General features: G+C 34.2%; 1 protein-coding gene across 9 annotated transcripts in view; it reads right to left on the bottom strand.

Moving 5' to 3' along the window:
* LOC129012642 (olfactory receptor 4N4C-like) overlaps positions 1-15,469 on the bottom strand; it is an 88,847-nt gene that overhangs the window by 55,516 nt on the left and 17,862 nt on the right. For 5 of the 9 annotated variants that reach the window (XM_063651345.1, XM_063651351.1, XM_063651343.1 and 2 more), the window contains one exon: positions 8,123-8,217. The exons of the other annotated variants lie outside the window; for them this stretch is intronic. The gene's annotated coding sequence lies outside the window, so the exon portion shown is untranslated. The remainder of the gene's footprint in view (positions 1-8,122; positions 8,218-15,469) is intronic. 9 annotated transcript variants of the gene reach the window in all.

Raw genomic sequence — 15,469 nt, 5'->3', positions numbered from 1 at the left:
TTATTTTTAAATGACAATTAAATCATTATTGACTATAATCACCCTTTTGTGCTATCAAATACTAGATATTATTTATTCTTTATATTTTTTGTACCCATAACTATCCCCATTTTTCCCCATCCCACACCTTCACCATCCTTCTCAGTTTTTGGTAACCATCATTGTACTTTTTATCTGTATGATTCAATTGTTTTAATTTTTAGTTCTGACAAATAAGTGAGAATATGGGAAGTTTGTCTATCTGTGCCTGGCTTATTTCACCTAACACAATAATCCCCATTTCCATCCATGTTGTTGCAAATGATCTCATTCTTTTTATGGCTGAATAGTACTCTATTGTATATGTAAGTACCACATTTTCTTTATTCATTCATCTATTGATGGAAACTTAGGTTGTTTCCAGATCTAGGCTATTGTGAACAAAGCTAAAACAAACATGAGAATGCAGATAACTCTTTGATATACTGTTATTTTTTCTTTTGGGTCTACATCTAGCAATGAGGTTGCAAGATCATAAAGTAGCTCTATATTTAATTTTTGGGGGAATTTCCAAATTGTTTTCCATAGTGGTTGTACTAATTCACATTCCCACTGACAGAGTATGAAAGTTCCCTTTTCTCCTCTTCCTCACCAGCATTTATTTTTGCCTGTCTTTGGATAAAAGCCATTTTAAATGGGGTGAGATGATATCTCATTGTAGCTTTGAGGTACATTTCTCTGATGATCAGTGGTGTTGAGCACCTTTTTATATATCTGTTTGCTATTTGTATTGTCTTTTGAGAAATCTCTATTCAGATCCTTTGCCCATTTTTAAATTAAATTATTAGGTTTCTTTCCTATAGAGTTGTTTCCTGGTTATTAATCCCTTGTCAGATGGGTAGTTTGCAAATATTTTCTCCCATTCTGTGGATTGAATATTCACATTGTTGATTGTTTTTCCTTGGATGTGCAGACGCTTTTTAACTGGATGTGGTCCCACTTTTCCGTTTTTGCTTTGGTGGCCTGTGTTCATGGAGTATTGCTCAATAAATCTTTGCCCAGACCAATATCTAAGAGAGTTTCCCCCAATGTTTTCTTTTATTAGTTGAATTTTTTGAGGTCTTAGATTTAAGCCTTTAATCTATTTTAATTTGATTTTTGTATATGCCAAGAGATAGGGGTCTTGTTTCATTCTTCTGCATATGGATATCCAGTTTTCCCAGCACCATTTATTGAAGAGACTGTTCTTTCCTCAATGTATGTTCTTGGCACTTTTGTAGAAAATGAGTTCACTGTTGATGTACAGATTTGCTTCTTGGTTCTCTATTCTGTTCCATTGACATGTGGGTCTGTTTTTTATGCCAGTATCATGCTGTTTTAGTTACCATAGCTCTATGGTGTAGTTTAAAGTCAAGTAATGTGATTCATCCAGTTTTGGTTTATTTGTTCAGGATAGCTCTGGGTATTCTAGGTCATTTGGGCTTCCATATCAATTTTAGGATTGTTTTTTTCTATTTCTGTGAAGAATGGCATTGGCATTTTGATAGAGGTTGAATCTGTAGATTGCTTTTGGTAGTATAACATTTTAACAATGACTGTTTTGGAATATCTTTCCATTTCTGTGTGTCTTCTTTAGATTCTTTCATCAATGTTTTACAATGTTTTATAGTTTTCATTGTAGAGATTTTCACTTTTTTGGTTAATACCTAGGTATTTAATTTTATTTGTAGCTATTGTAAATGGGATTACTCTCTTGACTTGTTTTTCAGACAGTTCACTGTTGACATATGGAAATGCTACTGACATTTATGTTGATTTTGTATCCTGCAACTTTACTAAATTTGTTTATCAGTTCTAATAGTGTTTTTGTGGAGTTTTTAGGTCTTTCCAAATATAAGATCACATCATCTGCAAACAAGGATAATTTGACTTCTTCCTTTCTAATTTGGATGCCTTTCATTTCTTTCTCTTGTCTGACTTCTTTAGCTAGGACTTCTAGTACTATAGTAAATAAAGCGGTAAAAGTTGGCATTCTTCTTGTGCTCCAGATATTAAAGGTTTTCAGTTTCTCCCCATTCAGCAAAATTCTATCTGTGGGTCTGTCATATATGGCTTTTATTATGTTGCAGTTTGTTCCTTCTATACTGAGTTTTTTAGAATTGTTATGATGAATGAATGTTGAACTTTATCAAGTTTTTCAGCATCAGTTGAAATGATCATATGTTATTCTCCTTCATACTGTTGATTGTTTATCATATTGATTGATGTGCACATATTGAACCATTCTTGCATCCCTGTGATAAATCCTACTTTGTTTGTTGTCATTTATTTATGGGAGCTAAAAATTAAAACAATTGAACTCATGGAGACATAGAGTAGAAGGAAAGTTACCAGAAAGTGAGAAAGATAGTGGTTGGGGGGATGGGAGGACAGGTAAGGATGGTTAATGGGCACAAAAAGTAGTTAGAAAGAATGAATAAAATCTAGTATTTAATAGCACAAGAGGGTGACTATTGTCAATCACAATTTAATTGTACATTTTAAAGTAACTAAAAGAATATAATTGAATTGTTTGTAACCCAAAGGATAAAAATGCTTGAGGGGAATGGATACCCCATTTACCATTATGTGATTATTATGCACTGCATGCCTGTATCTAAGTATCTCATGTACTCAATAAATACATACACCTACCACGTACATACCAAAGTATAAAATAAATTTAAAAAAAAGAAAGAAAAGGCCAGGCATGGTGGCTCACACCTGTAATCCCAGCACTTTGGGAGGCCGAGGCAGGTGGATCAACTGAAGTCAGGAATTCAAGACCAGCCTAGCCAACATGATGAAACCCCATCTCTAATAAAAATACAAAAAAAAAATAGCTGAGCATGGTGGTGGGCATCTGTAATCCCAGCTACTCAGGAGGCTGAGGCAGAAGAATCACTTGGACCAAGGAGGCGGAGGTTGCAATGAGCCGAGATGGAACCATTGCACTCCAGCCTGAGCAACAAGAGCGAAACTCAAAAGAAAGAAAGAAAAGGAAGGAAGGAAGGAAGGGAGGGGAAGGGAAAGAGAGAGAGAGAAAAAGGAAGAAAGGAGGAAAGAAAGAAAGAATGAAAGAGAGAAACTACAAGGCAATAACTTGACCATAGATGCAAAAATTCTCAACAAAATACTAGCAAACTGAATCCAACAACACATTAAAAAAACAGTTCACCACAACCAAGTGGGTTTTATTCCAGGAATGCAAGGGTGATTCAGTATAAATGATCAAAAACTTTAATACATTACACCAATAGAATAAAAGCCAAAAACTGTATGATCATTTCAATAGATGCAAAAAAAGCATCTGATAAAATTTATCATTGCTTCATGATAAAAATTAAACAACTTTAGGCATAGAAGGAGCATACCTCAACATAATAAAGGCCACATATCAGAATCTCACAGTGGAAATCATACTGACGTAGGAAAAACAAAGTCCTTCTTCTAAGAACTGAAAAAAGACAAGGATGCTCACTTTCACAACACCTATTTAATATAGTACTGGAAGTTTTGGCCAGAGAATCAGCAAGAGAAAGAAATAAAAGGCATTCGAATTGGAAAAGAAGTAGTCAAATTGTTTCTCATTGCAGATGACATGACCTTATATAGAGACAAACATAAAAACATTATCAAGACAACTCTTAGAAGTGATAAATGAATACAGTAAGGTTGCAGAATACAAAATCAACATACAAAAATCAGTAGCACTTTTATGTGGTAATAATCAACTGTCTGAAAAGAATTCAAGACAACAATCTTATTTACAATAGCTCCAAAATAAAAAAATATAATTCTTAGGAATCAATTTAACCAAGGATGTGAAAGATATCTACAATAAAGCCATAAAACATTTATGAAAAATTTTGAAGACAGAAATAAATGGAAAGATAATCCTGCATTCATGGATTCAAATAATTAATACTGTTAAAATGTTCACACTACCCAAAACAATCTATGGATTTATCAAAATACCAATGACATCCTTCACAGAAATAGAAACAACAATCCTAAAATTTGTATGGAACCTAAAAAAGACCTTGAATAGCCAAAGCAGTCTTGACCCAAAAGAACAAAGTTGGAGGCATCCTACTACCTGACCTCAAAGTATATGTAAAGCTATAGTAACCAAAACAGCATGATACTGGCATAAAAACAGATGCATAAACCAATGGAATAGAATACAGAGCCCAGAAATTAATCCACAGGTGATACACAGTCACCTAATATTTTGACAAAGCTGCCAAGAACACACAATGGGGAGAGAAGAGTCTTTTCAATAAATGGTATTGAGAAAACTGGGTATCTATATGGAGAAGAATGAACTTATACCCTTATTTCATACCATATACAAAAAATCAACTAAAAATAGTTTAAACACTGAAACATAAGACCCAAAGCTGCAAAACTACTAGAACGGAAAACATAAGAGAAAAACTACACAACAGTGATGTAGGCAAAAGCTAAGGAAAGAAAAGCAGAAATATACAAATGAGGTTACATCAAAATAAAAAGCTTCTGCTCAAAAGAAACAACAGAACCAAAAAATGACCTACAGAATGGGAGAAAATTTTTGCAAACTATACATATGATAAGGGGTAAATATTCAAAATATATGAGGAACTCAAGCAACTCAATAGCAAAAAACACCACCACCACCAATAATTCAATTTAAAAGTCAGGCAAAAAAAACCTGACTAGACATTTTTTAAAATATGACATGCAAATGACCAAAAAGCCTATGAAAAAGTCCTGAGCATCACTGATCATCAGGTAAATGTAAATCAAAACCACAATGAGATAGCACCTCAGCCCAATCAGAATGTTCATGATCAAACAGACAAAAGATGGCAATAGTTGGTGAGAATGCAGAGAAAAGGGAACGTTTATACACTGTTGGTGGTAACGTAAATTAGTACAGTCATTATGAAAAACCATATGGAGGTTCCTCAAAAAATTAAAAATATATATAGTGTATGTTTAAGTATACAGTAGGCATTCAGTAAATATTTGTGGAATAACTAAATGCCAATTAAATTTCTTGTGCTCTACATAAAATTCAACTCAAATATCTCTAATAACTCTGCAGGTACAAATATTTGATGACCAGAGAATGATTTCTTTTTCTTCAAAATAGATATAGGGAGTATTATGGTAAAGCTTACCACTGTAGCTATAATGACAATCCCTTTCACTACTTAATTATTCCTCAGGAAGCTTTGACAATACATGGACATGAAAGAAAAAAGAAAAGATCTGCTTCTACATTTTCACTATTCTTTAGGGCATAGTAGGAACTGGCTTTTGATTGTGAAAATTCAAAATGATATCCTCTTTTAAACAAACACTATCGAAATATCACAAGAGAGACAGAGCGCCAAGTCCCAAAAGGCTATGATGCAAGTAAATAGATATATAACACACTCACTTGAGCTTGCATTTCGACAATTAATATATCCTTTGAAGGTGGGGAAAATCTTTCAGGGTTTACTTTTTGCAACCCATGAGAGATTACAAACAGGATCATGCAATTTCTTGGAAGTTCTTCACATGTCTTTGGCTCTGTGGAATAATATTTTGTCTCCTGTACCTGACCTTCTCAGCATTCACTCAAAGAGCGACTGGGAAGTATATAACAAGTGAGTCACCCAGTTTTTTTGCAAAAATCATAGAAAATGTTTTCTTCTTGTCTTTGAGAAAACTAAGAATATATCTCAGAATGAAATGCTGGCAAAGAATGAAGCAAAACTTGTGTATCATCAGCAACACAATATTTTAAATGTTGATTTGGGAATGTTAGTATAGGTGGGGGGATATTTTAATAAATACTTGAATTAAAAAAAAAGAATGAAGCTGAAAAATATAAGTTTTTCTTCTCGTTTCCCTGAATTCTGGAAGATATTTTTCAATTATGGTTCTTATCCCTTTAAAATAGGAATAGCCATATATACAAAAAGAATAGTATTTCAAATGAAGATGTATATGAACTGATGAATTGCTGGAGAAGGGTATATTTTGGTAATTTTTGTTACTTGATGAGCAGAAGAAATATGGCATATTTCTCTTTCCAGCAATATTTTCTTTCTCAAGCCCAAATACTGATTTTCAGTTCCATTATGTTAACCAGACTTGGTATTACACAAATTAGTTATTATTTAAGAAACAAAAATCTTCAGCTCATATGACTTTTTCTTGTTTATGTTGTTATTTGGGCTAGAAGTTAACCGGAGAGTAATCAGGGGAAAAGTTTCATGTTTCAGATTTGCCTAGATAGGAAAGGCCTCAGAGAACCACCACAGTGAGATGCAAAATAACACCAAAGGTCAAAGGAAGAAAAAGGAACATGTGGAAGAAAGCGGTGAATAAAAAAACACGGAAACTTTCATAATATAAACTTTATCTGCCTTTCTTATTTTCCTGCAGCTGACTTGACCATGGTTAACAAATAACAAGCAAGTTGAACTTGGCCACTGTCATGCAGACCAGCTGTTCTCCCTAAGGTCAATGTCAAAATGGGCATATGAAGTTCATACATTCACCTGGAAGCGTATAAAAATATTTAGTCAGAGCAATTTAAGGGCCAAAGTATGGCACACTTCCTCACAGCATATAGTGTATCCAGCTGCCTAAAAATAAAAGAATGTATTTTTTATGCTAAACATTGGTACAGATACATGAAACAGCATAAAAGACCATATATCCTCTAATGAAAGAGTTCTTTCTTATTACCACTTTAAAACACTACAAGTAACCTGGAGTAGCTGAAATTGAATGTATTAATTTGTGCTTTGGCATGGCACTATATTGAGAAAGAGTATTTTTAAATATCTTGGTTTTGTATTTTATTTTTATATCACTAATAAATAATAATGAATCAGGTATTCGTAGTACTGTTGAAAGAACTTCATACCCAGATAAATATAGTATCAATAATGCAGGTAAACAGAAGACAGAGTAGACTCATTGTATATAGGTAATTTATTGGAATCACAAAACTTTGCATTCCCAGTTTTAAGTCTAGTGTTCTTAGCAAGAAAAAAAACTCTCCATAATTCATATTTTCCCACCTTTCTATTGTTGTGATTTATTAAAATAAATACGTCTAGGAATTGAGCCATGAAAGTCACAGTTTTGTTGTTTAAACAAAAGTCTAATGGTTTACTACTTTATAATATACATGATAAAGAATTTTGGTTGTTTCCAAGAAGAAACAGCGTGCTCCATTTCATGTTTCAATTACCTCTGCCATCTCCATGTCTTCCAGACTAATGAATGTGTCCAGCATGGAAACTATCAATTTTGTTAGCTACTTTATCCTCATGGGCTTTCCCTCAAGCCCAGAAATGCAACTCCTCTACTTCGGTCTCTTCTCAGTAACCTGTACTCTCACCCTGATGGGAAATGCAGCCATTGTCTGTGCTGTGTGGTGGGACCAGCACCTTCACACTCCCACGTGCACCCTCTTGGGAAATTTCTCTCTCCTGGAAATATGTTATGTTACTACAACTGTTCCTAAAATGCTGGCCAACTTCCTCTCCACAAGCAAGTCCATCTCATTCATGAGTTGTTTTGCACAGTTCTACTTCGTCTTCTCTTTGGGGTATGATGAGGGCTTCTTCCCTTGCATCATGGCCTTTGACAGGTATCTTGCCATCTGCCACCCTCTACATTATCCATGCATCATGACGAAACAAGTATGCACTGGCCTCATCATCTTTGCATGGTCATGTGGTTTTGTAATCTTCCTAACTTCAGTTATTCTCATTTCACAGCTATCCTACTGTGGCCCAAATATTATCAACCATTTTGTTTGTGATCCTGTCCCATTGATGATGCTGTCCTGTTCTGAAGACATCATCACTCAGCTCGTTTACTCCACATTCAATTCTATCTTCATGATCGGCACCTTTCTCTTTATCCTTTGTTCCTATGCTTTGGTGATTCTGGCTGTAATATGGATGCCCTCAGAGGCTGGCAAACAAAAGGCTTTCTCCACTTGTGCTTCTCATTTGGCAGTTGTCACCTTGTTGTATGGCTCCATCGTGGTGACGTATGTTAGTCCTGGATCAGGACACCCAGTAAAAATGCAAAAAATCATTACCTTTTTCTATTCTGTGATAACACCTCTCTGCAATCCTCTAATATATAGTCTCAGGAACAAAGAGATGAAAAATTCTCTGAGGAAAATCTTCAGGACTGGAAAAGATGTTAATAAAATATAATAAAATAAAATATAAAAAAGAGACTTAATTAGACATGAATATTTGTCTATGGATTTATTATTTTATTTAAGAACTGCTATAATAATGAGCCATTAACATCTTAAACACCACTCACCACAATCTGCATTACTGTGGTCTTATTTAAGAATGTTTCAACAGTGAATTAGATTTTGCATTGAAGTGAATAATAAGTGTGTAAAATTCTATGTCTATGCTAATCAGAACCTGTATATGTAATTCCACTTTTTAAAAAGAATAAAGACGTCTGTTTTGTATTACTGAGCTAAAGCAATTGATAACACATGTGACAGATATCATAGACTGCTCTCACAATTAACACTATAATCCAGTCATTATCCACTAGGAGATACTGGCTGAAAAATAGCCAAGTTTTAAGAAGTCCAGCTTGTCAAAATGTAGCAAGCGGTCTTTACATTATGTAAATAGGCCAATAGCCTTAGTTTGATATTCAGTGTTTTTTCAGAGAGTACACAACCAAGAATTAGGAATTTAAAGCGGATTCATTACCTGGAATATAGTGCAGCAAAGACCTAAGCAAAAAGGCGAGCATTACTCAGGATATAGCTTGCTTTGTTGTAAACCCAGTTTAAACACAGGATTTGGTATCATAATTAATTTAGTATTAATACTGTGTGACTTATTTGAGTACTGCTGGGCAGTACTAAAATAAAATTCTTAAAATCCATTTTATAAAATATTTGACTAATATCTTGCTTTAATTTTGACTTTTGTTTTGTTCTATGGCCATTTTTTCAAATACAACTCTCAAAAACTTCATGAAAAGGAATCACAATATGAAAGGCAATTTACAGAATTTTAATTTGTAAGCCCTCATAGCTATTTGCTCCACAAAATGAGGTGCAACTGCAATTAGTTTTTGTGTCATAAAGAAGCTGAGTTGAGAATATTTTCTGGGTTTGAAAGGCAGGATTTATGTGAGTTCTGGGGAAAAGAGAGGTTGTTTTATTATACTTCACATGTGAAATGTAAATTAAATAGCTAAATACTTGCCTGAAAAACTCTTTTATATAGGAAGAAAATACAATTTAGAACTTCATTCAAACTGGCTTCAACGGTGGGCTCTCTTTAAAGTGCTGATAAATTTAACACTGAGTTTCACCTGTCCATGCCAGTCTTGTTTACCTTTCTTAATTATATGAGAAGAAATCATAGAAATTCTTAATAAAATAGAATCTCAACTGTTATAAATATGCACAGTGCCCATATTTGTAATTATCTTCAAGTTGATCATTAACCAATCTTATCTTACTAATATTAAATTCTATCTCATATTGAGCTTGCTGGCACTTGATAGAAAGAATTGAAAACTATTTGATACAGTAAAAAGCATCTCTGTAAGATACAAACATGCCTTCATTGTGACAATATCTCTTCCTCAGTTCATACCTATGGCTTCATGGTATTTCACACAACCAGCTAATAAAGGAAGAAAGAGCCTCAGGCTTGGCTCACAAATGGATTGTCTGAATCTACACTTAGACAAGATAAAAACTGACTAATGCTGCAGCTTAACACCTCTCCAGGGTAGCCATAGAGTGCAGTGGTGAGCAAATCCTCGTAAACTGATGATTTGGTGGCAATATACTTAGTTGTCCACTTTGAATGTTGGCAGAAATAGCTTGCTATGCAAAATAGATAAGGATATGTGTAGAATAATGATCGTTGTAAAAAAGCTTCACTAAGCAAAGCCCCCCAAAATACAGAAAAATTAGATTTAATGAAATTTGAGGTGGAGACCTATGTATGGGCCTATGAGAATAAGCACAAAGTATGCAGATCTTTGTTTCTCAACTCTGTGCCCATTAGAGAGTACCCTCCAGAGTGGAGGCACTCAACAGCTAGGTGAAAAGAATGAGTCATCTAAAAATGTCAGTCAGCTCTGATTTCATTCACCTCAGAGCTTATAAAAGGGAATATAAAGAAAGTTGTATAAATGGAAAATATGCATGAGCCAAAAAATACAGGCATTATCTTACCAAGGTTGGTGACAAATCACTGAGCCACTGAAGATGCAGCCTCAATGAGAAACCAACGCTAAGCCCTCAATATGGCACCAATCTTTGAGAAAACCAGCCAGCAATGGGTGAAAAATTGATTACATCAAATTCCTTTTACTTTGGAGGGTGCAAAGTGCCATGAAGGAGTATAGTCAATCTCTACTTCTTCATTTCATATTCACTCTCCAACCCCCTGTGATCTTGCTTTCTATCTCCTCTGTTCGACTAAAACTTCTTTTCATCATGTTTCTGTAGAGGATTAACAATAATCATCATAAGGGTATTTTATCTTAGGTACAAGAAAGTATAGTAACTCAAATAGATTTTCCAATCTACCATTATTTTCATTAGTCAACATTATCTTAGCCAGAGAAGATGTGAACTCTACATTTTGTAATTCTACATGTTTGAGTTTGAAAACCTTTGCTATAGACTGGGAATAAGTTGTTCTTGGATCAGTTGCTTGGGATGCAGCAAAAGCAGTGTTAAGAGAAAAGCTTATAGCACTTAACAATTACCTCAAAAAGTTAGATATATCTCAAATTAATGACCTAGCATCCAACAAGATAGCTAGAAAAACTAAAACAAAGCTAGCAGAAAAAAAAATAACTAAAACCAGAGCAGACCTGAATGAAATAGACAAGAAAATTAATACCAAGAATCAATCAAACCAAAAGTTGATTCCTTAAAAGGATAAACAAGATTGATGGGATGCCAGCCACAGTAACAGAGAGAGAGAGAAGATTCAAATAATCACATTAAGAAATGACAAAGGTGACATTACAAATGATCCGAGAAATACAGAATATCCTCCAAGACTATTAGGAACAACTCTATGAACACAAACTACTAAATCTAGAGGAAATGGATAAATTTCTGGAAACAACCTCCCAAGACTGAATCTGGGAGAAATTAAAACCCTAAAAGACCAATATTAAGGTCCAAAATAGAAGCAGCAATAAAAATCTACCAACCAAAAAAGTCCTAGACCAGATGGTTTCACAGCCAAATTCTACCAGACATACAAAGAAGAGCTAGTACCAATTCTACCGAAACTATTCCCAAAAATGAGGAGAATGGACTCCTCCCTAACTCATTTTGTGAAACCAGCATCTCTTTGATACCAAAATCTGGCAAGTGAAAGTTTATAGCTACAAGTGCCTACACCAAAAAAGTAGAAAAATTTCAAATAACCTAGCGATGTATCTTTAAAAACTAAAAAAGCAAAAGCAAGGAAACCCAAATTATTAGAAGAAAATAAATAATAAAGATCAGAGTAGTAATAAATGAAATGGAAACAAAGCATACAATACAGAAGATCAACAAAGTGAAAAGTTTGTTTTTTGAAAAGATAAACAAAATCAACAAAACTTTACCTAAGAGAAAAACGGAAAAGACCCAAATAAATAAAATTAAGACATAAAACCAATTCTGCAGAAATTAAAAGGATCGCTTGCAATCATATGCCAATAAACCGGAAAATCCAGAGAAAATAGATAAATTCTTAGATACATACAACCTACCAAGTTTGAGCCATGAAGAAGTCCAAAACCCGAACAAACCAATAATAAGTAATGAGATCAAAGCCCTAATAAAAAGTCTCCCAGCAAAGAAAATCCCAGGACGTGGTGGCTTCTCTGCTGATTTTTACCAAATATCTATAGAAGAATTAATACCAACACTACTCAAACTATTCCAAAAAATATAGGAACACAGAATTTATCCAAATTCATTCTATTAGGCCAGTATTACACTGATACAAAACCAGAAAGAGACGTATCAACAGAAGAAAGATACAGACCAATATCCCTGATGAACACTGATGCAAAAATCCTCAACAAAATACTAACAAACTAAATGCAACAGCACATTAAAAATTTAATTCACCATGATCAAGTGAGTTTTATTCGAGAAATGCTAGGATGATTCAACATATGCAAATCAATAAATGTGGTTCATCACTTAAAGTTAAAAAAAAAACCATAGGATCATTTCAATTGATGTTGAAAAGACAATCATAAAATAGGAGAAAATATTTGTAAACTATCCATCTGACAAGGGATTAATAACGAGAATATAAGGAGCTCAAACAACTCTATAGGAAAAATCTGATCATCCAATTTAAAAATGGGCAAAAGATCTTGCTCAAAGGAAGACATATAAATGGCAAACAGGCATGTGAAAAAGTGCTCAACATCATTGATCATTAGAGAAATGCAAACCAAAACTACAAGATGAATCATCTAACCCTAGTTAAGATGGCTTATATCCAAAAGACAGGCAGTAAGAAATACTGGCTAGGATATGGAGAAAAGGGAACCCACTGTTGGTGGAAATGTAAATTAGTACAATCACTATGGAGAACAGTTTGGAGGTTTCTCAAAAAAAACAAAAATAGAGGTACCATATGACCCAGCAATGCCATTGGTAGGTATATACACAAAAGAAAGGAAATCAGGATATCTGAGAAATACCTGCACTCCCATGCATATTGCAGCACTATTCACAATAGCCATGATTTGGAAGCAACCTGTGTGTCCATGAACAGATGAATAAATAAAGAAAATGTGGTTCATATACACAATGGAGTAATATACAGCCATGAAAAAGAATGAGATCCTGTTATTTGCAACAATATGGATAGAACTGGAGGTTATTATGTTAAATAAAATAAGCCAGGGACAGAAAGACAAATTTTCCACGTTCTCACTTATTTGTGGGAGCTAAAACTTAAAATAAGTGGATTCATGGAGATAGAGAATAGAATAATGGTTACCAGAGACTGGGAATAACAGTAGGGTTAAGGGGAGGAATGGATAATGGGTATAAAAATACAGTTAGATAGAATAAATAAGATCTAGTATTTGATAGCACAACAAGGTGACTATAGCCAAACATAATTTATAGTACATTTAAAAATAACTAAAAGAGCATAATTGCATTGTTTGTAACACAAAGAAAGGGTAAATGTTTGAAGTGATGGATATCCTATTTACCGTGATGTAATTATTATACATCGTATGCCTGTAGCAAAATGTCTCATGTACCCCATAAACATATACAGTCACTGTGTACCCATAAAAATTTAAAACGGAAAACATAAGATAAACAACCTGATATTAAAACTCAAGTGACGAATAAAAGAACAAACTAAACCCAAAGTCAGCAGAAGGAAAGAAATAACAAGGATCAGAATAGAAATAAACAAAATAGAGACTAAAACTACAATAGAAAAGAACTCAATGTAGTAAAGAGTGTTTTTTCAGAAGGATAAACAAACCAAGAAATCTTTAGCCAGACCAAGGAAAAAAGAGAAAGGACTCAAATATTAATACAATCAAAAGTGAAAGGGAGACATTACAACTGATACCATAGAAATATAAAAGCTCATAAGGAAAAAAAGCTCATAAAACAGTACTATGAACAATTGTACAGTAACAAATTGAATGAAGTAGAAGAAATAAATAAATTTGAAGATACATGCAAGATACCAAGACTGAATCATGAAGAAAAAGTATGAACAGACCAAAAATGAGTAAGAAGACTGAATTGTAATAAAGTCTCCCATCAAAGAAAAGCCCAGAATAGCTTTACTGTTGTATTCTACCAAACATTTAAATAATTAGCAATCCTCAAACTCTTCCAAAAAAAATCTAAGAGGAAGCAATACTTCACTTCCAAACTTTTTTTACATGGCCAACGTTACTCTGATACCAAAGCCAGACAAGAACAAGAAAAAGAAAACAAAAGAAAAATTACAGGCCAATATCCCTGATGAACATAGATGCAAGAATCCTCAATCAAATACTAGCACACTGAATTCAACAGCATATTAAAAAGATAACTTACCATGCTCAAGTGGATTTACCCCAAGGATACAAAGTGGATCAACATACATAAATCTATAAATGTGATATACAACATTAACAAAACGAAGCCCAAAAATTATATAATCATCTAATTAGATGCAGAAATAGCATTTGAGAAATTCAACATTGCTTCATGAAAAGATTCTCAACAGAGTTGGTTTAGAAGAAATATACTTCAACACAATAAAGACCATGTATTACAAGCCTACAGCTCACACTATACTCAATGTACCCTCCAAATCTCAGGCTGAATTGTGATCCCCAACGTCAGAGGGGGTGCCTGGTGGGAGGTGTCTGTGTTATGGAGGTGAATCCCTCATGGGATGGTGATGGTATCCAACCCAACCCTCAGGAATGGGTTTGTATTTTACCCATAGTAGAGTTACCATCAGATCTGATGGTTAAAAAGAGTTATGGGACAACCTCCTCTCCACCTTGCTCCCTCTCTTGCCATGTGACACACCAGCTCCCCCTTTGCTTTCTTCAATGAGTAAAAGCTTCCTCAGAGTTCAGAAGCTAAGCAGATGCTGATGCCATGCTTGTACTGACTGCAGGACCATGAGCCAAATAAACCTCTTTTGTTTATAAATTACTCGGTCTCAGGTGTCCCTTTATAGCAATGTAAAATGGACTAACATAAATGTTATTGGTGATTTATGCAATGGCCATTTTAAGGGTGTGGTGGGGGGAAGCCATATTTAAATAGATTGGAGGTTAGAAAGACATGAGGAAAAGATGCAGATTCCTTACTGTCTCTCAAGTATGGCAGGCATGCTCCTGCCTTGTGGCCCCTACACATGCCATCTCCTCTGCCTGGAATGCTCTTTTTCTAGATATTTATATTTCTTTCCCCCACACTCCCTTCAAACCTTTGACCAAATATCACCTTTTCAGTGAGGCCTTTTCTGACTAGCTATTGAAAATTCCACCCAGGGGAATTGAGAGATATTGGTCATAAGCTACAATGTTTCAGCTAAACAGGATGAATAAGTTCTGGAGATCTTCTGTACAGCACAGTGACTGTAGTTAATAGTCATGTGTTATACCATTGTCCCTAAATATCTGCAATATCTGGGGGGCAATTGGTTCCAGGACTCCCCAAGGACACCAAAATCCTGGGATGTTCAAGCCCCTTATATAAAATGATATCATTTTATATTTGCATGTAACCTGTGCATATTCTTCCATACACTTTAAATCATATATAGATTACTTATAATACTAATTAAATATAAATGTTTTATAAATAGTTGTTATACTGTATTTTTTTATTGCTTTTATTGTATTTTTTGTGGGTTTTTTGTCCTAATATTTTCTA

Source organism: Pongo pygmaeus, chromosome 15 (assembly GCF_028885625.2).
Source record: "Pongo pygmaeus isolate AG05252 chromosome 15, NHGRI_mPonPyg2-v2.0_pri, whole genome shotgun sequence".
NCBI lineage: Eukaryota > Metazoa > Chordata > Mammalia > Primates > Hominidae > Pongo > Pongo pygmaeus.
This window is presented reverse-complemented; position numbering and strand designations above follow the sequence as displayed.